At 45.3% G+C, this 26,101-nt stretch overlaps 1 protein-coding gene across 2 annotated transcripts in view; it reads right to left on the bottom strand.

The window, feature by feature from the left end:
• The window catches only part of WAC (WW domain containing adaptor with coiled-coil), a 2,564,300-nt gene that overhangs the window by 2,159,587 nt on the left and 378,612 nt on the right, over window positions 1–26,101 (bottom strand). The gene's annotated exons all lie outside the window — the stretch shown is intronic.

Below are 26,101 nucleotides of genomic sequence, written 5' to 3'. Positions count from 1 at the left end.
ACCATAAATGTAGATGTTCGAGTGCTCATACAGCTGCAGTCATTACAGATGGGTTATCCTGATGTCAGGCGGGTCCTCGGTCGGCCAAATTCCAAAGTCTAGGTCCGGCGTCGGTTGTCGCTTCTTCCCCGACGTCAGTGCGGCAGGGGTATAAAAGAGGCAGCCGACGCCATCTTCAGTTTTTCTTGCCCCAGATGTCGGGTGCCCCCAGAAGGAAGGCAAAACAAATTTATGTAATCATGCAATATAGAATAATCAAAAAACATTAGTTGCAAGCAAATACACCATAAAAGAATACTCCAAATAGGTTGTATGAGAAGGTGTTTGTCATAAGGCCTGTCCTAAGAGGGGACGGAGGGGGGGTAACCTGGACTGGAGCTGTATGAGCACTCTAACATCTACATTTATGGTAGGTACAAAACTGTACTATGTTCATCGTGCATACAGCTGCAGTCATTACAGATGGGAAGAATCCCAAAGCTAAGTAGGGGTGGCAGGCACTAAGTGGAACTAGGAGGGGCGAGGATGCCCTGCAAGACTGCTGTGGTAAAACCCACTCTAGATTTAGAGTATAGTGGAAGGTGATGGTGCTTGGAGAAAGTGTGCACTGAACTCCAAGTGGCTGCTTCCAAAATGTCCTTGGCAGGGACCCCCCTGAGGAAAGCTGCAGAGGTAGCTGTGGCCCTGGTGGAGTGGGATCTGATGCATGTAGGCACAGTTTTTCCATGAAATGAGTAACAAAAGCGTATGCAGTGGGCTATCCATTTAGAGATTGTCTGTTTGGAAATGGCCTTTCCTTGAGCACCTGTAGCATAGGACACAAAGAGTTGCTCGGATTTCCTGAATGGCTTTGTCCTGTCCAAATAATAACGCAGTTGTCTGTGAATGTCCAAGGAATGTAGTAGTCTTTTCCCCTTTGTTTTGTGGATTAGGATAAAATGTAGGAAGGTGGATAGTCTGATTCAAAGCTACACTGGATACTACCTCTGGCATAAAAGGTAGGGTTGGTTCGTAAGGAAACTCTGTCCTGATGGAAAATGATGAAAGGTTGCACAGCCATGAGGGCCTGTAGCTCTGAAACCTGGCGTGCTGAGGTGATAGCCAGAAGGAAGGCCGTTTTCCATGACAAGTATTGTAGTTCTGTTGAAGAAGCTGGCTCGAAGGGAGGAAGGGTCAACTTTTCCAATACGAAGTTGAGGTCCCAAGCAGGGACTGGTGGTTTCCTTGGGGGTTTTATATTCTTTGCCCCTCTGAGGAACTGCCTTAAGAGAGGATGAGAGAATAAAGGAGGATCTGTGTTGTATTGTGCAGAAAGTCCACTGTTTAACATCTCAGCTAGGTACTGTAAAATTTGAGGTAAATTACCCAAGGATTCTGGCCCTTTTCTTGATTCCAAGCACAAAATCGTTTCCATTTGGCGGAGTAGGCTTTTCTAGTAGAAGGTCTTCTGGCCTACAAGATGACATCCTGCACCTCCTTGGAGAGGAGGGTCTGTTGGGAAATCAAGGAATTCTCCATGCAGCTAGATTTAGGGTTTTGAGCTGGCTGTGAAGGGTTTTGTAGTTGTGCTGGGACAACAGAAGAGGGACTAGAGGTAGGGATCCATGGTGGGGAATGTGTCAGGCTCTTCAGGAGTGGATACCAGTGTTGTCTTGGCCAGTCTGGAGCAATGAGAATCATTTTCGGCCTCTCTGCTCTGGCTTTTAGATTCATAGATTCATAGATTCTTACTAAGCTAGTTGCCCTTGCGAGCCATTTTAAGCTTAGCCAATTATCCCTTGTGAGACTCAAACCCTGCACCTTGTGTTTGTAAGGCAAACACCTTAACCATTAGGCCACCCTCCCAACCCCAAAATAAACATCCATTGCAGGTATTGAACCCAGGACCCTGTACACTATAGTCACAGCAGTTAACCAGTAAGCCAATAGAACTTTGGGCAGCAGAGGAAGAGGCGGGAAGGCATAGACTGTCAAAGTTGTCCAATTGAAAGAAAGTGCGTCCACTTTCCAGGCCTGTGGATGATAGGTCCTTGAACAAAATTTTTTCAACTGGTAATTTCTGTGGGTAGCAAAGAAATCTATGTCTGGCTGTCCCCATGCCCGAGTTATCTTTGTGAAAACTTGAGGATCCAACTTCCATTCGTGTGGATCTGTCATATTTCTGCTTAGGTTGTCTGCCAGTGTGTTTTCCTTCCCTGGCAGGAATTGTGCCTGTAGTTGAATTTGCAATTCCAGTGCTGTGTTCTATAGGGTCATGGCTTGCCTGCACAGGGGGTATGAATGAGTTCCCCCCTGTTTGTTTATGTACCACATCACTGTGGTGTTGTCTGTCCTTATCAATAGCTGGCCTGGATGCAGTAGGTCCTTGAAGGTCATAATAGCATTTTGCACGGCTAGCATTTCCTTTTGGTTGATGTGTAGGAGCTTCTCTTTTTGGGACCATTTTCCCTGAATGCACTGATCTGTCATGTGTGCTCCCCAGGTGTAGTCTGAGGCGTCTGCTGTGATGATTTGAGTTGCTTGAGGTACACAAAGGGAGACCTGTGTTTCTTTGGCATGCTTGAGCCCACCACAGAAATTCCTTTTGAAGGCATGGAATGAGTGGTATATTCCAAGCTGTGGCTGTGTTGAGACCATAAGTTTTTTAGGTACCATTGAAGTTTCCTCATATGCAGCTTTGCACATGGGATTAGTAGGATGCAAGATGCCATGAATCCCAGAGCTTGCAGGACTTTCCTTGAAGTCAGCCTGGTAAAAGTTGCCATTTTGCTGAAGTATTGAGACAGTTGCCCTTGTTTGTCTGGCGTGAGGTATGCCATCTGGGTGGTTGTATTCAAGCTGGCACCCAGGAAAATTATTTGTTGAGAGGGTATTAGTTTTGATTTCTTTTTGTTGACTGTGTATCCCAGGAAGTTCAACAGTTTTATTACAAACGCCAGGTGTTGTAGTAGTATGTCCTTGCTGTCCGCTTGGATCAGGCAGTCGTCCAGATATGGGTAGATTTGTATTCCTTGTAGTCTGCAGAAGGCGATTACTGATGCCAGGCATTTCGTAAACACTCTGGGTGCAGTAGATAAGCCAAAGGGCAATGCAGAGAATTGATAATGGGTTTAACCTGCAAGAAATCTGAGGTATCTTCTGCAATCTTGTCTGATAGGGACATGCAGGTATGCCTCCTTGAGGTCCAATGTTACCAGCCAAGACTCCTTGCCCAGCATGGGAAGAAGCTGCTGTAATGTGAGCATCTTGAATTTTGGTACCTGTAGATATGTGTTTAGGATGGATAGATCTAAGATAGGTCTCCAATCTTTGTCTTTCCTTGGTACCAGGAATAGTCTGGAATAAAACCCTTGACCTTGTTCTTTTGCAGGTACCTCTTGAATCGCTTTCATGTTCATGAGAGCTGAAATTTGTTTTTGTGCCTCTGCCCTTTGATTTTGTGGTAGGTTTGGCATGCCTCTCATTTTTGGAAGGGTGTGAAAGTGGAACCTGTAGCCTCTGTCTATAATGTCCAGAATCCATTTGTCTTTTGTAACAATATGCCAATTTTTTGAGAATAATGCCAGTTTTCCGCCCAAAGGTGCTGCCATTAAAGCTTTGCTTGGCAGGTATAGGGGGAAGTCATTGTGTCCGTTTTCTAAATGACTGCGATCTATCTTCTCCACCTCTTGGGGTTGGTGCTTGCCACTGTCTGGCTCTGAAAGATCCTTGAGGTTGCCCTCTACCCCCTTGGGTGTCTGTATCTGCCCCTTTGAGGTCTGTCCGTGGCTGGAAAAGACCAATTTTTTGAAGGCCAGTTTCTGCTGAAACGTGGAGGTTGTACCTGCAGGAAATCTTTCACTGTGATTGATTTTGCTTTTTTCTCCATTTTCTTTAGTACCTCCTCAACTTTAACACCAAACAATACATCTTTTTGAAGAGGTGCATCTAATAGTTTAGCTTTGACATGATCTGGTAAGGTTTGCTCTTTGAGCCAAGCATGCCTACGTATAACAGACCCCGTAACAGCAGCTCTACATGAGGCATCTAAAGCATCAAAACCACACTGCAAGGTATGTTTACCCACTTGCTCTGCACCATGCAACAAATCCTGCAACTCTTAAATCTGGTTGTTCTGGTTGTGTCATTTTGCTTTTCAACTGAGATAACAAAAATTGTTGATACTTTAACATATGGAACTGACAGTTTAATACCCTCATGGTTAAAGTGGCCGAGGTGTACACCTTTTCCCCCCACCTTTCTAAAGCTCTGGAATCTCTCTCTGAAGGTAATGGGTTTTTAGCAGTAGAGGCCTTAATTCCCTTGGGACCCTGTGAAATAGTTTCTGGGTCAGCAGTATGGCTTTTGTATAGGAACTGGTGAGAATCAGGAACCCGGTAATACCGGTCTGGTTTAACAGGAGCTGGAGGCAAAGAATCTGGATTAAGGCTGGCTTCTGTGTACACATCATCCAATATATCTAAAACAGGAGGGATAGCCAGGGGCCTATGCTGGGGGAGCAAAAGAAATTCCCTGAGCCTTTTCTTGGAATATGAGTAATCTTGGCCTTCCCAGTGAAAGTGTTCCCTCAATGTATGTAGGGTTTCCCCAAAAGAGTAGTCCTCAGGGGGGGGGAGACCGAGGGAATAGACTCCTCTGCATCAGAGTCTTTGAAAGGAGAATAGGCATAATCCTGGTCCTCAGAATGTTCTGAGGTAATAGAGGCTTGATCTGAGGAAGGGTAGTCTTCCTCTAATCTGGGCCTTTTGTCAGAGGGGGGGTTGAGAAAGTACAGTTTTGTACCTACCATAAATGTAGATGTCCGATAGGAATGCATCTGCAGTCCTTACAAATGGGTTGTCCTGTCGTCAGGCAGCCCCTCGGTCGGCCGGATTCCAAAGTCTGGGTCTGGCCTCGGCTGGTGTCACACTTCACCCGACGTCATAGCTGCAGTTATTCGGGTATAAAGGCATCAGCCGACGCCATTTTCCTCAGTGTTTCTTGCCCCAGATGCCAGGTGCCCTCTTGGAAGGCTAAATTTGGATAAATGCCAATGATTCCAAATAGTAGAGAGCAAACACAAAAAATAAGCACGTATGTACATATATACAAACAAATACACCATAATAGATCCCCCCCAAGCTAGCTGAAGGCTGGCAAATACCCTAGGAGTACCTCAGAGGGGAAGGTGGGTGGGTAATCCTGACTGCAGATGCATTCCTATCGGACATCTACATTTATGGTAGGTACAAAACTGTACTATGTCCTTCAAGGATGCATCTGCAGTCCTTACAAATGGGTAGAATACCATAGCTAAACAAGGGGAGGAGGAAAGAGTAGTGATTATGGTGTAGCTAGGATCCCTTGCAAAACAGCAGTGGCAAAACCTGCTCGGGATCTAGAGTATAAAGGTAAATTGTAATGCTTGGCAAATGTATGCACGGAGGTCCAAGTAGCAGCCTCTATAATGTCCTTGGTAGCCACTCCTCGAGGAAAGCTGTGGTAGTGGCTGTAGCCCTTGTGGAGTGAGGCCTGATGTTCTCTGGAGTTTTCTTTCCATGGTAGGAGTAACAAAATCTAATGCAATTTCCTATCCATTTGGAGATTGTCTGTTTTGAAATTGGTTTTCCTTCCTTTCCTGTGGCATATGCTACCAGAAGCTGGTCAGTTTTTCTATTGGACTTAGTCCTGTCCAGGTAGTAGCGTAACTGCCTGTGTACATCCAAGGTATGCAAAGTCTTTCTCCCTGTTCTGTGGGTTTGGGAAGAATGTAGGTAGGTGGATAGCCTGATTTAATGACACTCTGGCTACCACCTTAGGCATAAATGTAGGATTTGTTCTCATGGACACTCTATCTTGATGGAAGATCAGGAAGGGTTGTACTGCCATTAATGCCTGTAGTTCAGAGACCCTTCTTGCTGAAGTTATTGCCAGCAGGAAAGCAGTCTTCCAGGATAAGTATTGTAATTCTGCTGTTGCTGCTGGTTCAAAGGAGGAAGTGTCAATTTTCTAGCACAAAGTTCAAGTCCCATGCTGGCAATGGTGGTTTCCTGGGAGGTTTTACATTTTTAATTCCTCTCAGAAACTGTCTGAGCAGGGGATGAGAGAAGACAGGAGGATCCAAGCTATACTGAGCTGAAATAGCTGATGCATGTATCTTGATGGAAGAATAGGACAGGCCTGTGTGGAAGAGCTCTGCCAAGTACTCCAGGATGTTGGCCATGTTTACCAGAGTCACATCTTCTCCCTTTGCAGTACTCCAAATGAGATATCTTTTCCATTTTGCTGCATAATTCTTTCTTGTTGAAGGTCTGCGCGCCTCCAGGATTATGTCTTTAACCCTTTGGGATAAGTTTGGGTTAATTGCTGTCATGTAATGTTCCAGGCAGCTAGCTGCAGAGTTTTCAGGTTTGGATGCAGGATGTTGTAGTTGTTCTGTGTTAACAGTAATGGGATCAGGGGTAGTGTCCATATTTGTTCCCGAGACATGCTCCTCAGCAATGGGTACCAATGTTGTCTTGGCCAGTCTGGAGCTATCAGAATGATCCTTGGATGGTCCTCTTTGATCTTCAGAAGCACCTTGTGCATCAAAGGAAGTGGTGGAAGTGCGTATGCTGTCAGGTTTTTCCAACTGAAAGATAGGGAGTCCACCTTCCAAGCAAGTGGGTGGTACGTCCTTGTGCAGAATTTCTTTAGCTGGTGATTGCATGGGGATGCAAACAAGTCTATTTGTGGTAATCCCCATTCCCTTGTGATGGCTTTGAAGATGTCCGGATGAAGCATCCATTCGTGGGCATCTGTGTTGTTCTGCTTAATATGTCTGCTAGAATGTTTTCTTTTCCCGGTACAAAAATTGCTTGTAACTGAATGTTGTAGCTCAGGGCCACATCCCATAGGTCCAGTGCCAGCCGGCATAGAGGATATGAATGGGTGCCCCCCCTGTTTGTTGATGTACCACATAACTGTGGTGTTGTCTGTCCTTATCATCAACTGACCTTCTTGGAGAAATGGTCTGAATGACTGGATTGCCAATTTTACTGCCAGCATTTCCTTTAGATTTATGTGTAGGCGCAGCTGGTCTTGAGTCCATAAGCCTTGTATGCACTTGCCCTGCATGTGTGCTCCCCAACCGAGGTCTGAGGCATCTGTCGTGATGGTTTGGCTTGGTTGGCTGTTGCAGAAGGGAAAGCCTGTGTTTGATTGACAGGCCTGAGCCCACCATAGGAACTCTTGTTTCAGGCATGGAATTATTGGGATTTTGGTTTCTAGGCTGTGCTTGTGTTGGGACCACAAATTCCTTAGGTACCACTGTAGCTTTCTCATATGCAGTCTGGCATGAGGGACCAGAATTATGCAGGATGCCATGAAGCCTAGAGCTTGCAGTACTTTTCTTGCAGTTAGGTGGTTCTGCTTTGTTAATGCCAAGAAGTAGAGAGGTAGTTGCTCTTTCTTTTCTGCAGTTAGGAATGCCATTTGTTTCGATGTGTCCAGCTCTGCACCCAGAAAGATTATTCTTTGGGATGGAATCAGCCTTGACTTTTTTATATTGACTGTATATCCCAAGGCTTGCAGCAGGTAAATGACTCTTAGTAAGTCTTCTGCTAGCTTGCTTTTGTTGTCCGCTTGTATCAGGCAGTCATCCAGGTAGGGATAAATTTGGATTCCCTGAAGTCTGCAATGAGCAATTACTGATGCCAGGCATTTCGTGAACACTCTGGGCGCAGTAGATAAGCCAAAGGGCAATGCTGAAAATTGATAATGCTCTGATCCTGCAAGAAATCTGAGGTATCTTCTGCAAATTGGTCTTATGGGGACGTGCAGGTATGCCTCCTTGAGATCTAAAGTTACCAGCCAAGACTCCTTGCCCAGCATGGGAAGAAGCTGCTGTAGGGTCAGCATTTTGAATTTTGGAACAATAAGGAATGTGTTTAAAGCGGACAGGTCTAGAATGGGTCTCCATTTGTTTTCTTTTCTTGGTACCAGGAAGAGTCTGGAGTAAAATCCTTTCCTTGCTCCATAGATGGTACCTTTCCACAGCTCTCATTCTTAATAGCTGAGATATTTGTTTTAGAGCTTCTGTCCTTTGAGTAGGTGGTAGGTTTGGCATTCCTCTCTTCCCTGGTAGAGTATGGAAATGGAACCTGTAACCTTGGTCTATAGTTTGCAAAATCCATTTTTCCCTTGTGATGCAATGCCAGTTTTTTGAGAATAAGGTTAGTTTTCCGCCTAAGGGTGCTTCTAGTTGTTCCCTGGTAGGCGGTGCCACTGTCAAGTCACTGTGATTGAGTTGTTGTAGTGGTGGTGGCTGCGTCTGTGCCTCGCTGGTTGTTACCTTGCCATAGGCGTCCCCTGTAGGCACCCCTGGATTGGTTTCTGCCTCTTGAACGCCTATTCCTGCCTCTCTGAGCCTTAGAGGAGTCCGGAAAGGACCAATTTTTGGATGGCCAGTTCCTGCTAAACCTTGGAGGTTGAACCTGTAAGAAATCTTTCACCGTTTGTACAGATTTTGCCTTCAAGCTTTGATTTGACATGGTCTGGTAATGCCTGTTCTTTCAACCATGCATGTCTCCTGATAACTGTGCCAGTCATGGCTGATCTAAAGGAAGCCTCCAGTGCATCATAGCCACATTTTAAAGAATGGTTACTAACCTGCTGTATGTTATGTACCATTTCCTGAACATATTTTTTATCTAAAGATTCTTCAGAGGAAAGCTTTTTAGTTAACTGGTCAAGCATAAACTCTTGATATTGAATCATATGAAATTGGCAGTTCAAAGCCCTAGCTGACAAGGTAGCAAAAGTGTAAACTTTTTTACCCCATCTCTCTAAGGACCTGGATTCCCTTTCAGAGGGGAGAGGGTTTTTAGTAGAAGTAGCAGCTACAGCTTTAGGGCCCTGGGCGATGGTCTCTGGATCTGCTAAAGGAGCCTTGTATAAATGGTGATGAGTGTCCGGGACCCTGTAGAACCTATCGGGCTTAGCAGGAGCCGGAGGTAATGAATCAGGAGCAGTGCAAGCATCATTAAATGCATCATCTACAACAGAAAGAACTGGAGGTATAGCTAAAGGCCTATGTTGTGGTAAATGTAGAAAGGTTCTAAGCCTCTTTCTGGAGTCTGAGAAATCTTGGCCCTGCCACTGAAATTGTTCCCTCATAGCATGCAAGGTTTCCCCAAAGGAAAATTCCTCAGGTGGAGAGGCTGAAGGAATGGACTCTTCAGCATCAGAGTCTTCGTAAGGAGAATAAGAAGCCTCAGGAAGATCTGTATGTTCTGACATCAGAGGAACCATCAGTGGATACTGGTTCAGGGGGCTCTGCTCTAGGCCTCTTTTCTGGAGGAGGGAGAGAGGACCTGTCTGGATGAGGCTGGGATCTACGAATTAAAGAAATTAAATCCTCAGCCAAAGATAGCATATGAGAGCTAGTGCTGGGCCTGTGTGAGGGGAGTTTGGCAGGCACAGATTTTGAAGCTTTGGCTGCTTTAGCCCTGGCAAAGGCCTTAATAGACATGGCTGCAGGAGGCCTAGCAGCTCCACGTGCAGGGGTTGAAACATCCAGGGGAATTGTGTCTGATAATTCCTGAGAAACCGCAACAGAAGGCTGGATTTCAGAAGCAGATTCTGCCAGGTTAGAGGAGGCCTCGGTAGAAGGCATGGTTTCGGCTGGAGAAAAAGTACAGTTTTGTACCTACCATAAATGTAGATGTCCGAACTGGATAGCATCTGCAGTCATAACAACTGGGTTGTCCTGTCGTCAGGCAGCCCTTCAGTCGGCCGGATTCCAAAGTCGGTCCGCTTCGCTGATGTCGCACTTCACCCGACGTCATCTCTGTTGGTCTTCGGGTATAAAGGCATCAGCCGACGCCATTTTCCTCAGTGTTTCTTGCCCCAGATGCCAGTAGCCCTCTTGTAGGCTAAAAATTTGGATAAATGCCAATGTTTCCCAAAAAGATAGTGGTAAACACAAAAAGTAAGCATGTATGTACATATATACAACAAATACACCATAAGAGACTCCCCCCACCAGCTAGCTATTAGGAGGGTAAACACCCTAGGAGTACCACAGAGGGGAAGGAGGGAGGGTAATCCTGACTGCAGATGCTATCCAGTTCGGACATCTACATTTATGGTAGGTACAAAACTGTACTATGTCCTTCATGGATGCATCTGCAGTCATAACAACTGGGTAGAATACCATAGCCAACTAGGGGAGGAGGAAGAAACTAGATTATGGTGTGTTTAGGATCCCTTGCAGTACAGCAGTGGCAAACCCTGCTCGGGATCTGGAATATAGAGGTAAATTATAATGCTTGGCAAATGTATGCACGGAGGTCCAAGTAACCGCCTCAATAATGTCTTTGGTTGCCACTCCTCGTAAAAAGGCTGTGGTAGTGGCTGTTGCCCTTGTAGAATGAGGTCTTATGTTCTGTGGAATTGGTTTTCCATGGAAGGAGTAACAGAATCGTATGCAATTTCCTATCCATTTGGAGATTGTCTGTTTGGAAATAGCTTTTCCTTCCCTTCCTGTTGCATAAGCTACAAAAAGCTGATCAGTTTTTCTGCTACTTTTTGTTCTGTCCAGGTAGTAGCGTAGCTGTCTATGTACATCCAAGGTATGCAGTATTCTTTCTCCTCTGTTTTGTGGGTTGGGAAAGAAGGTAGGTAGGTGGATTGCCTGGTTTAAAGACACTCTGGATACCACCTTAGGCATAAATGTAGGATTAGTCCTCATGGACACTATCTGGATGGAAGATTAGGAAGGGTTGTACTGCCATTAGGGCCTGGAGTTCAGAAACCCTCCTGGCTGAGGTTATTGCCAGTAAGAAGGCGGTTTTCCACGATAGATGCTGTAGGTCTGCTGTTGCTGCTGGCTCAAAGGGTGATAGTGTCAACTTTTCTAGCACAAAGTTCAAGTCCCAAGCTGGTAATGGTGGTTTCCTTGGAGGTTTTACATTCTTGATTCCTCTGAGGAACTGTCTGAGTAATGGGTGTGAAAAAACAGGTGGATCAAAGCTGTATTCTGCTGATATAGCTGATGCATGTATCTTGATGGAGGAGTAGGACAGGCCTGAATGTAGAAGTTCTGCCAGATACTCCAGAATGTTAGGCATATCTATGTTTGACACATCTTTTCCTCTTTCAGTACTCCAAATGACAAACCTTTTCCATTTTCCTGCATAGTTCCTTCTTGTTGAAGGTCTGCGAGCTTCAAGAATAATGTCTTTAACTCTTTGGGAAAGTTCTGGATTAGCTGCTGCTATGTAATCTTCCATGCAGTCAGTTGAAACGTGTTTTGGTTTCGATTCATGATGCTGGAGTTGTTCTGAGTTAACATCAAAGGCATCAGGGTATTGGCCACATATTGTTCTGAGACATGCTCCTCAGCAGTGGGTACCAGTGTTGTCTTGGCCAGTTTGGAGCTATTAGGATTATCCTTGGACGTTCCTCCTTGATTTTTAGTAATACCTTGTGTATCAAGGGAAGAGGTGGGAATGCATATGCTGTTAGGCCTTTCCAGCTGAAGGAGAGCGAATCCACTTTCCATGCTAGTGGGTGGAATGTCCTTGTGCAGAACTTTTTGAGCTGGTGATTGAGAGGGGAAGCAAACAAATCTATCTGAGGCATTCCCCATTTCTTTGAGATGGTCTTGAAGATGTCTGGGTGTAGCATCCATTCGTGGGCATCCGATGTGGTTCTGCTTAATATGTCTGCTAGAGTATTTTCTTTTCCCGGTACAAATATTGCCTGTAACTGGATGTTGTAGCTGAGTGCCAGGTTCCACAGCTCCAAAGTCATTCTGCATAGGGGGTATGAATGAGTGCCTCCCTGTTTGTTGATGTACCACATGACTGTGGTGTTGTCTGTCCTTATCAACTGGCCTTCTTTGAGAAATGGTCTGAAGTTTTGGATTGCCAGCTTTACTGCCAGCATTTCTTTTAGGTTGATGTGCAGGTGCAGTTGATCCTGCGTCCACAATCCTTGCACGCATTTGTCCAGCATGTGGGCCCCCCATCCTAGGTCTGAAGCGTCTGTTGTGATGGTCTGGCTTGCTTGACATCTGCGAAAGGGTAGCCCTGGGTTTGACTGGCATGCTTGAGCCCACCATAGGAACTCCTGTTTTAAGCATGGAATTAGTGGTATTTTTGTTTCTAGGCTGTGCCTGTGTTGGGACCATAAATTCTTTAGGTACCACTGTATTTTTCTCATATGTAGTCTGGCAAGTGGAACCAAGATTATGCATGATGCCATGAAGCCCAAGGCCTGCAGTACTTTTCTTGCTGTTAACTTGTTCTGTTTTGTTAGTGCCAAGAAGTAAAGAGGGAGTTCTCTTTGTTTTTCTGCAGTTAGGAAAGCCATTTGTTTTACTGTGTCCAATTCAGCCAAGAATGTCCTTGTCTGGGATGGCATCAGCCTTGATCTTTGTAAATTGACTGTGTATCCCAGTGCTTGTAGCAAGTAAATGACCCTTTGTAAATCTGTTGTCAGCTTGCTTTTGTTGTCCCCTTGTAGTAGGCAGTCGTCCAGGTATGGGTAAATTTGAATTCCCTGTAGTCTGCAGTGGGCGATTACTGATGCCAGGCATTTTGTGAATACTCTGGGCAGTAGATAAGCCAAAAGGCAATGCTGAGAATTGATAATGCTCTGATCCTGCAAGAAATCTGAGGTATCTTCTGCAGATTAGTCGAATGGGGACGTGCAGGTATGCCTCCTTGAGATCTAGAGTTACCAGCCAACACTCCTTGCCCAGCATGGGAAGAAGTTGCTGTAGGGTCAGCATTTTGAATTTTGGGACAATGATGTATGTATTTAAGGAGGACAGGTCGAGAATAGGTCTCCAACTTTTTTCCTTTCTTGGAACTAGGAATAGTCTTGAGTAGAATCCCTTTCCTTGTTCTGTTATTGGCACTCTTTCCACAGCTCTCATGTTTGCTAACTGCATTATCTGTTGTAGAGCCTCTGTTTTTTGATTTGGAGGTAGATTTGGCATTCCTCTTTTGACTGGTAAAGTGTGGAAGTGAAACCGGTAACCTTGATCTATGGTTTGTAAAATCCACTTGTCTTTTGTGATATAGTGCCAGTTCTTTGAAAATAAGGTTAATTTGCCGCCTAATGGAGCTGCTATTTGTTCCCTGGTAGGCGGATTTAGGGTTAAGTCACTGTGGCTGTGTTGTTGTAGTGGCAGAGGTTGTGTCTGTGCCTCTGTTGTTACCTTGCCACTGTCGTCCTCTGTAGGCACCTCCTCTGGATTGATTTCTGCCTCTGGAACGTCTATTCCTGCCCCTTTGGGATCTTGTGGAGTCAGGAAAGGACCAATTTTTGGCAGGCCAGTTCCTGCTAAACCTTGGGGGTTGGACCTGCAAGAAATCTTTAACCGTTTGAACAGATTTTGCCTTTTCTTCCATTTTCTTCATTACCTGCTGGGCAGGTGTACCAAACAAGCTGGTCTTATCCATAGGAGCATCTAATAACTTAGCTTTAACATGATCCGGTAAAGCTTGTTCCTTTAGCCATGCATGCCTTCTTATTACTGTGCCAGTCATAGCTGATCTAAATGAAGCCTCCAGTGCATCATAGCCACATTTTAAGGAATGGTTACTAACCTGTTGTATGTTATTTACCATTTCTAATACATATTTCTTATCAATTGATTCATCAGAGGATAGCTTTTTTGTTAACTGATCAAGCATAAACTCTTGGTATTGTATCATGTGGAACTGACAGTTTAAAGCTCTAGCTGAGAGAGTAGCTGAAGTGTAAACCTTTTTGCCCCATCTGTCTAGAGACCTGGCTTCCCTTTCAGAAGGAATAGGGTTTTAGCTGTGGTCTGCTACTGCCTTGGGACCCTGGGATATAGTTTCGGGGTCTGCAAGTGGGGCCTTGTACAGGTGGTGATGAGTGTCTGGTACCCTGTAAAATCTGTCTGGTTTGGCAGGGGCTGGAGGTAAAGAATCTGGTGCAGAGCAGACATCGTTGAAGGCATCATCCACTACAGAGAGCACAGGAGGTATAGCTAAGGGCCTGTGTTGTGGAAGGTGCAGAAAGGTTCTCAGTCTTTTTCTGGAGTCTGAGAAATCCTGCTGCTGCCATTGGAACTGCTCTTGCATGGCATGTAAAGTTTCCCCAAAGGAAAATTCTTCTGGTGGGGAGGCAGCTGGAATGGATTCTTCAGCATCTGAGTCTTCAAAATTGGAGAAAGGAGCCTCTGGCTGGTCTGTTATGTCTGATTCATCAGCAGAATCATCAGAGGACACAGGCTCGGGGGGCTCTGCCCTAGGTCTCTTCTCTGGGGGCTGAGAGGCCCTGTCTGGGTGAGATTGAGATCCCCTAATTAATGAAATTAAATCTTGTGCCAGAGTAAGCATTTGTGCACTAGAAGAGGGCCGGGTTGTAGGAGGTGTAGCAGGCACTGTTCTAGTAGTTTTGGCTGCTTTGGCCCTGGCAAAGGCCTTAATGGACATGGCTGCTGGAGGCCTAGCAGCACCACGTGCTGGGGTAGACACATCCAAGGGAATGGTGTCTGATAAGTCAGTGGCAACCACCGTAGTGGATAAAATTTCTGAGGCCGATTCAAGAGAAGTAGCAGGGGCCTCAGTGGTAGTGATAGATTCTGCTGTATTTTGATCAGTTTTCTCGGTTTCGGCCGAAACCGAGACACTCGCGGTTTGCTTAACCATGGTTTCGCCGAAACCGCGGACCGCGAGTGTCGGTCTTTATCTTTGCGTTTTTTAGCAGTTTGGGTAGTCGGAGGATCTGACGGCATAATATACGCAAAATCAGAACCGAAAAACTGTTCAGCAAACTCCGACCGACGCCTAAGCGTTCGGTTGAAAGAAGCACAGGCCGAACAGGCTGCTACGCCGTGGGCTGGGCCTAAACAAGGCAGACAGTAAGAGTGGAAATCCTTATGAGGTATTTGTTTCCCACAGGTTAAACAATTATTAACTTTTCTGACATCGGCTGAGGCAAGAAAGAGTCCCCAACGGGGTACTTAGCTTTAGAAGTCTTTGAAGTAGTATTCGGTAGAAGTAATCTCTGGATCCGACCGACCGGCACTTGCGAACAGCTTCTGCTTGGCGCCACGGCAAGAAAGACTGAGGAAAATGGCGTCGGCTGATGCCTTTATACCCGAAGACCAACAGAGATGACGTCGGGTGAAGTGCGACATCAGCCGAAGCCGGACCCGGACTTTGGAATCCGGTCGACTGAAGGGCTGCCTGACGACAGGACAACCCAGTTGTTATGACTGCAGATGCATCCATGAAGGACATCCGCTTGCTCGGTTTCGGCCGAAACAGAAACACTCGCGGTTTGCTTAATCGCGGTTTCGGCAGAGACCGCGGACCGCGAGTGTCGGTCCTTTTCTTTTCGTTTTTTGGAAATTTGCGTAGTCGGAGGATCCGCGGCATAATGTAGGCAAAAACAGAACCGAAAATTTGTTCGGCAAACTCCGACTGACGTCTAAGCGTCCGTCGGTTAAAAGAAGCGCAGGCTAGACAAGCTGCTATGTCGTGGTCTGGGCCTAAGCAATGTATACAGTAGGAGTGGAAATCTTTATGAGGTATTGGTTTCCCACAAGATAAACAGTTATTCACTTTCTCTGACATCGGCTGAGGCAAGAAAGAGTCCCCAACGGGGTACTTAGCTTTTTAGAAGTCTTCGAAATAGTATTCGGTAGTAGTAATCTCTGGATCTGACCGACCGGCACTTGCGAACAGCTTCTGCTTCGCCACGCGCAAGAAAGACTGAGGAAAATGGCGCTGGCTGATGCCTTTATACCCGAATAACTGCAGCTATGACGTCGGGTGAAGTGCGACACCAGCCGAGGCCAGACCCAGACTTTGGAATCCGGCCGACCGAGGGGCTGCCTGACGACAGGACAACCCATTTGTAAGGATTGCAGATGCATCTTTGAAGGACATCCCCTTGATAAGAGTAATCAAATCCTTAGCCATTTTGAGCATCTGTTTTTCAGGCATGGGGCCTTGAGAGGGGGTCTGAGGACCCTGTTTTTTGGTTTTCATGGCTGCTTTAGATTTTGTGAAAGCTTTAATAGAGAAGGAGGAAGGCCTGAAGACACCTTGAGAAATGGCAGGCCTGTCTAAACTCTGAGTTCCCCCACCAAGAGTGGCGTCGGTATCTGCAATAGGAATGGGGACAGAGGAGCCTGCGACCTCAGGTACTGAAGACACCGGTAATGTAGTGTCATCGGAACTCAGGAGCTGCATAGGCGCCTCGCTGAGCACCGGAGAACCGGTAGTCGGCCTTAGCGTGGTCTCAATAGTCGGTGCGGACCTCGTATGTCGGTCCTTATCTTTGCATCTTTTACTCAAAACAGGAGTCGGAGTATCCGACGACATAATATAATTGAATTTTTTGCCAAAATAGTGAAGGGCGATCTCCGCCCGGCGCTTAATAGTGCGCTTGTTGAATCTAGCACAAAAACGGCAGGCCGAGACATCGTGGTCTGGGCCCAAGCAAGGTATACAGAAAGAGTGGAAATCCTTATGCGGTATTGGCTTCCCACATGAAATGCAATTATTAACTTTGTCTGACATCGGTCTGAGGCAAGAAATGTTTCCCCAATGGGGTACTTAGCTTTCAAGAAGACTTCGGCTGAAATATTTTCGTAAATCTCAGGAGCTGGCCGACCAGCACTTGCGAACTGCTTCTGCTTCGGGCACCGCGTGGCAAGAAAGACTGAAGATGGCATCGGCTGCCTCTTTTATACCCCTGCCGCACTGACGTCAGGGAAGAAGCGACAACCGACGCCGGACCTACACTTTGGAATTCGGCTGACCGAGGACCCAGCTGACGGCAGGATAACCCATCTGTAATGACTGCAGCTGTATGCACGATGAACATCCCATTTGTTTTGGGTGATTGTTTGCCAGTTTTGAGAAAAAAGTGCTAGTTTTCCCCCTAAGGTGGCTTCCAAAAGGGAAGTGCTTGGCGTACGAAGGGGAAGGTCATTGTGACTGTTTCCTGTAAGGTTGAGACTTGTCCTCACCTCATTTTGGGGTTGAGCTGCCCCCACTGTCATTGTCTGTTTGAGCCTTGGGGTTGAGATCTGCCTCTTGGGCGTCTGTATCTGCCTCTCTGTGGCCTGTCTGACACTGGAAAGAACCAATTCTTTGTTGGCCAATTTCTGCTAAATCGAGGTGGCTGTACCTGTAACAAATCCTTGACTGTTTGCATAGATTTAGCTTTATCCTCCATTTTCTTTAACACCTCTTCTGCCTCAACACCAAACAAGGTATCATGCTGTAAAGTAGCATCCAATAACTTTGCCTTAACATGATCAGGTAAACTCTGTTCTTTTAACCAAGCATGTCTTCGAATCACAGAACCTGTAACTGCGGCCCTACTAGAGGCCTCTAAAGAATCAAAACCACATTGTAGGGCATGTTTTCCCACCTGTTCAACTGCATGTAATAAATCGTGCATTTCCTTACAATCAGGAGCTTCTGAGCTTGCAAGCATTTTCTGTTTTAACTGAGCCATTAAATATTGTTTGTACTTAAGCATGTAAAATTGGCAATTTAAAGCTCTTACTGCTTAAGTTGCAGAAGTGTACACTTTCTTCCCTCATCTATCCAAAGCTCTGGAGTCTGTCAGAGGGTACTGGATTTTTTGCAATGGAAGCCTTAACCCCTTTTGGAACCTGGGAAACAGTTTCTGGATCAGCAGAAAGGTTTTTATAAAGAAACTTGTGAGTCTCTGGGACTCTAATATCTATCTGGCTTGGCTGGTGCAGGGGGCAAGGAATCAGATCAGCTGGATTCAGAGAACACATCATCCACAATATCAAGCACAGGCAGAATAGCCAAGGGCCTGTGCTGAGGCAATAAAAGGAAATCCCTGAGCCTTTTCTTGTATTCTGAGTAATCCTGACTTTCCCAATGGAAATGCTCCCTCATGGTATGTAAAGTTTCCCCAAAAGAATAATCCTCAGGAGGAGAGGCTGAAGGGATAGATTCTTCAACATCAGAGTCCTCATAGGGGGGTAGAGAGTATCCCCGGTCTGAAGAGGAATCAGAGGAAATGGAAAACCTGATCAAAGGAATCACAGTCTGTATCCTGCCCTAGGCCTTTTCTCAGGAGGGGGATGGGAACCCCTGATTAGAGTAAAGAGGTCTTCGGCCATTTTAAGCATCTGCTTTTTAGGCATGGAGGACTGTCCAGGAGAATGCTGTACTTGTTTCTTTGTCTTTAATGGTACTTTTGTCTTGGCTGTTGTTTTAATGGTAAGTTGTGAAGGGCTGAACACACCCTCAGAAGCCGATGCCTGCTCAGCGGCTCAGGACCCATCTGAGGGATTAGTTTCTGTAGGCCCAATACCTTGAGTTTCCAGAGGCATAGTTGTCTCCACGTGGGAGTCTGAGGCGGCCTGTGGCTCTGAGATAGCGAGTGTCAGGGGCTACGAAAGCGCCTCACTGAGAACCAGCGACTGGCCTAGAAGAGGTTTCGTCGTCGGTTTTGGACCTCAGATACCTGTCTTTATCCTTGTCCTTGTGTTTTTTCGGTATTGCGGTCGTCAGTTGATCCGACGGCATAGTATAATTGAACCTTCGGGCCAAAGTAATGCAAAGCAAAATCAAAACGTCTTTTTATAGTGTGTTTGTTAAATCTAGCACAAAACCGACAACTAATGACGTCGTGATCAGGGCCTAGGCATGGAATACAGTAAGAGTGGAAGTCCTTATTTGCTTCCCACAAGAAATACAATTATTAACTTCTTCTGACATCGGTCTGAGGCAAGAAAAAAGTTTCCCCAACGGGGTACTTAGCTTTACTGAAGACTTCGGATCTGAAATTCGACTTTGAAAATCTCAGGAGTCGGCCGACCGGCACTTGCGAACTGCTTCTGCTTCGGGCACCGCGCAGCAAGAAAGACTGAAGAAAATGGCGTCGGATGCATCTTATATACCCCTGGTGCCCTGACGTCAGGGAAGAAGCGACCGCAACCGATGCCGGACCAAGACTTTGGAACTCTGGCCGACTGCGGGACCGCCTGACAGCAAGATAACCCAAGTGTAATGACTGCAGTGGTGTAACACGATGATCATCATATATTGCAGGACAGCAGAAAAAAAAGTGTTCGGTCTGGCAGATTTTCATCCCGCAGCCATTTGTATCTTAGATGGATCACATTCAGGAACCATTTATCTGAAACACTATACTATCAAAGACAGAAACAGAGATTCAGACATTATGAAAGGGGTAAGGGACTGCCAGTGTGAGAAGTGGGGACAAGGTCCCTTATACAGACACTCTGCCTTGTTTGATTATCCTTTGTTCTGGAAGGTTCTTTCTTTTTGAGACCTCCAGCCATTACTTCTGCTCACCAACACTCTGCTGTGACGGTTTCTTTCTGCACAAGGGAGCAAAACAAAAAAATTAAATCCTAAGAATTTAAAAAAGGGCTGAAAATTTTAAAGATTCCCTGAATCAGCTAACCTCCCTCATCATTCTGATAATCTCTATAGCAAAGGGTCCAAAAACTAAACCTCTCTCCAAAGAAAACTTCAAAATAATTTTTGACATCTGAGAGGTTCTGAGAACGCATGCAAGCAAACCTCAAAACATTATCAGTGGCAACAACACTGGAATCTATACTTAGAGTCAAACTCACTTCAATGGGCAGTGACCCAAGAAATACAAGAAACTAAAAGCACAAACTACAAAATTTTCCCCACAAGAGGAAACTGCAGCCGAAACATTCCTCATACTTCCACAATTCGTCAGTAAAAAGTTTAACATACGAGCCTGACAATTCAGGATTCAAAAAAATTAAAAGCTGCAGAAGCATATGCCACTTTCCCAAACTTATTGACAGCTTTAATATTCTTATCACAGATTAAACTTAACAAAATACTTTGCAGCAGACACACTAACTAAAGCTGTAACTGCTGTGTCAGTTCTAGGATCAGTGTATAAACACTTTAAAAAGAATAAGGAACTTCATACATTTTATAAAAAACATAAAAGAATGAGAACATTACACATTCTACCTGCTTTCTTAGAGGCAACAGGATGGTTGCAAGGGAAACAACTGGCTGTGACCAACACACCCTCCAATGCTGACATCACTGGTGGTGGATGAGGGTTCTGGATATTTCAGCTGTAGTAAATCATAGTATTTTCTAAGGGACTGAGAAAAGTACAGTTGTGTACACTTAACATAAATGTAAATGTTAGAGTGTATTCATTGCTGCAGTCATTACATTTGGGTAGATTCCCAAAGCTATGGTTGGGAGGAGGAATTTAGATAGCATTAGGGCCAGCTATAAGGCCCTGCAAGACTGCAGTGGCAAAGCCAGTGCTGGATTTAGAGAAAATTGGCAAATGATAATGCTTGGTGAAAGTATGTATGTATAGAACTCCAGGTAGCAGCTTCTAGGATGTCCCTAGTAGGGACACCTCTGAGAAAGGCTGTAGAGGTAGATACAGCTCTGGTGGAGTGAGGTCTGATCCCCTGGGGGATAGGTTTTCCATGGTGCTTATAGCAGAAATTAATGCAATGACTTATCCATTTAGAAATGGTTTGCTTTGAAATAGCCTTCCCCTCTGACCCTGAAGCAAATGCCACCAGCAGTTGTTCAGATTTCCTTTGAGGTTTAGTCCTGTCCAAGTAGAATCTAAGTTGTCTGTGCACATCTAAGGAATGCAGTATCCGTTCCCCTTTATTCTGTGGGCTGGGAAAGAAGGTTGGCAAATGAATGGACTGATTAAGAGCCACACTGGATACCACCTTGGGCATGAAGGATGGATTGGTTCTGAGGGACACCCTGCCCGCATGAAAGATGATGAAAGGCTCCACTGCCATAAGGGCCTGTAATTCAGATACCCTTCTAGCTAAAGTGATTGCTAAAAGGAAAGCTGTTTTCCAAGAAAGAAATTTTAAGTCTGCAGTAGCAGCTGGCTCGAAAGGAGGTAGAGAGTTTCTCCAATACAAAGTTAAGGTCCCAGGCTGGGGTTGGAACTCTCCTGGGTGGTCTCAAATTTTTGGCCCCTCTGAGGAACTGCTTGAGCAGAGGACGAGAGAAGAGGGGAGGGGTTCTGTGTTATAATGAGCTGAAATGGCTGAGGCGTGGATTTTAATGGAGGAAAAAGACAGGCCCTTGTGAAGCATCTCAGTTAAGTACTGTAAAATCTGAGGTAAATTGGGTGCTGCTGTGCTCATCCCTTGAGATTGGTTCCAGGCACAGAATCATTTCCATTTTTCAGCATAGGATTTTCTAGTACTAGGCCTCCTTGCCTCTAAAATGATATCCATCACAGGTTTGCTGAGGGATGTGGTAAAGGAGAGATTAAGTAATTAGCCAGGCTGCAAGATTCAGTGTTGGAAGCTGAGGGTGCAGAATCTGGTTCTCCTGCTGAGACAGCAAGGAAGGAGTCTGAGGCAGGTGCCATAGAGATAACAGTGACACACTGCGCAGGAGGGGTTACCAGTGTTGGCGCGGCCAGTCTGGAGCAATCAAAATCATCCTTGGTTTGTCCTGTTTGATCTTTAGTAGTACTTTGGAGAGCAGAGAGGGGAAGGCATAGACTGATAGGTTTTTGTTCAGCTGAAGGACAAAGCATCCACTTTCTAGGCTTGTTTGTGGGGAGTCCTTGTGCAACATTTGTCCAATTGGTAGTTCTCGGGAGAAGCAAACAGGTCTACATCTGGGCTCCCCCATTTGCTTATCAACATGTTGAAAATCCTTGGTTCCAGTTTCCACTCGTGTGGGTCCATGAAGTTTCTGCTTAGTCCGTCTGCCAGTGTATTTAATGTTCCTGGCAGGAATTGAGCTTGTAGGTTCACTTGTTAGCTCAAGGCTGTGTTCCACAATGCCATGGCTAGTCTGAAGAGGGGGTAAGAATGTGTATCCTCCTGCTTGTTTATGTACCAAATAACAGTGGTGCTGTCCGTCTTTACCATTAGTTGTCCTAGAAGAATGTGGTCCTTGTTAGCTGTATAGAATGTTCTGACAGCCTTCATTTCTTTTTAATTGATATGCAGGTGCATTTGACTTGAGTTCCATTTGCCCCAAATGCACTTCCCTGCCAGGTGAGCCCCCCATGCATAGTCTGATGCATCTGTTAGGGTATGGGCGGCAGGGGGTGGTGTGAAAGGTAGTTGCTTGTTTTGTTGGCAGGCCTCTGCTCACCAAAGGAACTCTAGACGTATGCAAAGTAAGACAGGAATCATTGTTTCTAGGTCTTGAGAATGTTGACACCATAGGCTTTTTAGATGATACTGTAGTTTCCTCACATGCAGTCTTGCATATGGAATTAGAAGAATGCAGGAGGCCATGAACCCCAAGGCTTGCAGTATTTGTCTTGCAGATGGCAGGGTTTTTGTGGCCATTTGTTTAAAGTAGGTTGTCAAATGAATTTGCTTTTCTGGCGTGAGGTAAGCCATCTGGGATGTTGTATTCAAGCTTGCTCCCAGGAATATAACTTGTTGACAGGGCACCAGGTGTCATTTCTTTTCGTTTATGGTGTACCCCAGACAAGTTAGAACCCTTTTTACAAAGGCCAGATGATTCAAAAGTATGTCCTGGCTTTCTGCCTGAATTAGACAATCGTCCAGGTATGAGTATATTTCTTTGCTTGCAAAATGCAATAACTGGAGCTAGGCACTTTGTGAATATCCTGGGCGCAGTAGACAAGCCAAAGGGTAGTGCAGAGAACTGATAGTGCTTTGAAGCATAGGTATCTTCTGCAAGATTCCCTGATTGGCATGTGCAGGTATGCTTCTTTTAAATCTAGTGTTGCCAACCAGGCATCTTTGTCTAGCATAGGAAGTAATTGGTGAAGAGACAGCATCTTGAATTTTGGAATCTCCAAAAAGGTGTTTAAGTAGACAGGTCCAGGATAGGATGCCATGAATTGTCCTTTCTGGGTACTAGGAAAAGTCTCAAGTAGAAACCTTGTCCCTTTTCTTCTTCTGGTACCAGTTGAATAGCCCCCATGCTTGAGAGGAAGTACTTGTTTTTAGGCCTCTGCCCACTGATTTGGGGGTAGGTCCGGCCACCCACTTGGTGTTGGCAACGTGTGGAAGTGAAATCTGTATCCTGGGACACTATTTAAAACCCATTTGTCCTGGGTAATGAGTTCCCTATTCTTTGCATGAAGAGCAATCTTTCTGTCCAAAGGGGCAGTCAGTTGATAAGTGCTTGGAAATTTTAAAAGGAAGTCATTGAGACAGTTTACCATATGGGGGAGTCTTATTATTCCCAGACTTGGAAGTGGAGGCCCCCCACTGCTTAGTTCTGCGAGTCCCCTGGGACTGAAACCTGGGGTTTTTGCTGTGTCTGGGTTTGGCTTGAGAAGACCTGGAAGGGGCTGGAAAGGACCAATTCTTAGAGGGTCAGTGCCTAGGAGGTTGAACTTGTAAAAAATATTTAACAGTTTGCATAGATTTAGCTTTATCTTCCATCTTTTTAAGAACTTCCTCAGCCTTGTTGCCAAACAGGCGTTCCTGATTTAAAGGAGCATCCAACAATTTAGCCTTAACATGATCAGGCAAAGTTTGCTCCTTAAGCCAAGCATGCCTTCTGAGCACAGACCCAATAACAGCAGCCCTGCAAGAGGCTTCTAATAAATCAAAACCACACTGCAAAGTACGTTTTCCAACATGTTCAGCAGAATGCATTAAATCCTGTAATTCTTTATTTTCACACAGTCAGAAATCAACATTATTTTCTGTTTAAGCAGTCCAATAACATGTTGCTGATATTTTAACATATGAAACTGGCAGTTTAAAGCCCTAATGGCCAAGGTTGCAGAAGTGTAAACCTTATTACCCAATCTATCCAGCGCCCTGGAGTCTCTATCAGAAGGGGCAGGATTTTTAGCAGTAGAAGCCTTAATGCCCTTGGGCCCCTGTGAAATAGTCCCTGGATCTGCAATAGGATTTTTGAAAAGGAACTTGTGGTACTCAGGGACCCTGTAGTACCAGTCAGGTTTTCTGGGAGCAGGAGGCAGGGAATCACAGGCCAAACTAGATTCCGAGAAAGCATCATCAACAATGTCTAGTACAGGAGGAATAGCTAAAGGCCTATGCTGAGGTAGGAGAAGGAAATCCCTAAGCCTCTTTTTTTAATCAGAAAAATCCTGATTTCCCAGTGGGAAGAGAGAATGTAAGGTTTCCACAAAAGAAAAATCTTCAAGAGGGAAAGCAGAGGCAATACAGTCCTCTACATCAGAATCCTCATAAGTAGGTAAGGGCAAATCCAGATCATCAGAAGAGTCAGAAAAAACAGAATCCTGATCAGAAGATTCATAATCAACCTCAGTCCTAGGCCTCTTAGAAGAGGGGGGTTGGCTACCCCTGATTAGAGTTATTAGATCTTCAGCCATTCTCATCATTGGTTTTTAAGGAAGAGAGGCCTGAGCATGTGGCCTGGGCATCGTTTTTTTACACATGGATCGAGATTTAGGCCTAAGTAATGAAGGAGACAAGCCCGTAGGCCTGAATACATCCTCAGAAGCCGGTGCCTGCACAGCAGCTCCGGACCCATACAAGGTAGAGACATCTGTGGGTTCCATAGCTAAAGCATCTCGCGGCATACCAGACTCTGAATGGGTCTCAGTAGAGGCCTGCGAATCAGGAGTAGTGGGTATCAGGGGCTGCGAAAGCGCCTCACTGAGTACGAGCGAACTGGCGACTGGCTTAGGAGAAGCTACACCGGCAGCTTTGGACCTCAGCAGCCTGTCCCTGTCTTTATCTTTGCATTTTTTCAGAATCCCGGTAGTCGGATGGCTAATCGACAACATTTCTGGATAATTAAACAGAGAACCGAAATATTTAGAGGCGAAAATATACCTACAATGGATAGTGTGCTGATTAAATAAAGCACAAAAACGACAGCAAGGTACGTCGTGGTCAGGGCCTAGGCAACGAATACAGTACGAATGAATGAGGTATTTGCTTTCCACAAGTAATGCAATTATTAACTTTTACTGACATTGGTAAGGACCAAGAAAAAATTTCCCCAACGGGGTACTTAGCTTTAGTTGAGGACTTAGGTTCTGAAACTCGAAAACGAACATTTCAGGAGTCGGCCGACCAGCACTTGCGAACTGCTTCTGCTTCGGGCACCGCACGGCAAGAAAGACTGGGACAATGGCGTCTGCTGCATGTTTTATACCCCTGACGACCTGACGTCATGGAAGAAGGGACAGCAACCGACACAGGACCCAAGGCTTTGTTAATCAGGCCGACTGAGGGCAACCTGCAAGCAGATAACCCAAATGTAATGACTGCAACAGTGAAACACGAAGAACATCCAAAGTGTTCTCCCACTGAAAACAATAGCTCATCCTGGAAACAGTCTCAGCAGCCGCTGGAGTTCTCTTTTAACAGTTAACCAGACACTTATTACTTTCAATTCTAATGTAATGCCTGACCTGTGCTGCTACTTGATTTGCAGAAGGGGCCAACTAGTGGTGTGGGGGCAAAATGGCAGCCTCTGGAGAAATGACCGTATAAGGACGACGCATACATAACCAAGTGACAAGTGCATTACTTCATGGAGTATATTTCTACAGGAGTAAAAATATTCCTAAAAGCAGGAGCTTGCTGAAAACACTGCCATTTTCATCTGATAGACAATGTGCACAGCCAAAGATCTCTGGAGGAAGACCCTCTTACAAATCAACTAAAGGTACTTAGATGTCTTCACAAAATAAATGTAAAGGTAACATTACTAGCCAATGCTTTCCTAAATGTATAACATCTGAGAAACTTGAAATGTTGTCTTCCCTAAACAGCACCTTTGCAAAGCATTGCAAAAATGATATGGTCTTTAGACAAGGCTTCCTTTGGAGCCACCATTCTCAAGATTACAAGATTATACTCTCTAACTTAACCCCCCCCAAATTTGGCTGCTGTTAAACTCTGTCATACTGGATTTTTCAGCTAAAGCTGTATGGCACAGGATATGAAAGTTCACCACAATACTGGGTCCCTAAGAAGAGATCCAGCTGCAGGTGTATGCCAGCCACCATCCTCCTGCTTCCTTTTACTTGGAACTACAAGAGGAAAAAAGTATAGCCTCAAGGAATATGTTAGAAGGGGTTAGCAGCCTAGGAATGGATTATGTGCAGACCAATCCTAACACCCAAGAAC

This window comes from Protopterus annectens, chromosome 3.part1 (genome assembly GCF_019279795.1).
Source record: "Protopterus annectens isolate FY-2018-M chromosome 3.part1, PAN1.0, whole genome shotgun sequence".
In the NCBI taxonomy this organism is placed as follows: Eukaryota; Metazoa; Chordata; order Ceratodontiformes; family Protopteridae; genus Protopterus; species Protopterus annectens.
The sequence above is the reverse complement of the archived record's forward strand: the minus strand, read 5'-3'. Positions and strand labels throughout refer to the sequence as shown.